This window comes from Acanthisitta chloris, unplaced genomic scaffold (assembly GCF_000695815.1).
Source record: "Acanthisitta chloris isolate BGI_N310 unplaced genomic scaffold, ASM69581v1 scaffold24047, whole genome shotgun sequence".
Lineage (NCBI taxonomy): Eukaryota > Metazoa > Chordata > Aves > Passeriformes > Acanthisittidae > Acanthisitta > Acanthisitta chloris.
Genome location: NW_008683478.1, coordinates 1 through 225, shown reverse-complemented (window position 1 = coordinate 225; position 225 = coordinate 1).

Below are 225 nucleotides of genomic sequence, written 5' to 3'. Positions count from 1 at the left end.
CAGGGAGGCGAATTTGTCTGAAAACCCACATTCTGTTCCTCCCACACCACAGCAAACATTTAATTATTTGTAATTAAATACCGCCCCTCACCTCTCCATAGCGGCCCCGGCCCGGCTCAGACCGACACACAACCTTCCCGCCCCGCCGGACCGGAAGTGCGTTACAGCCTCCCGCCCCGCCGGACCGGAAGTGCGCTCAGCCTCCCACCCTGGCGGACCGGAAAT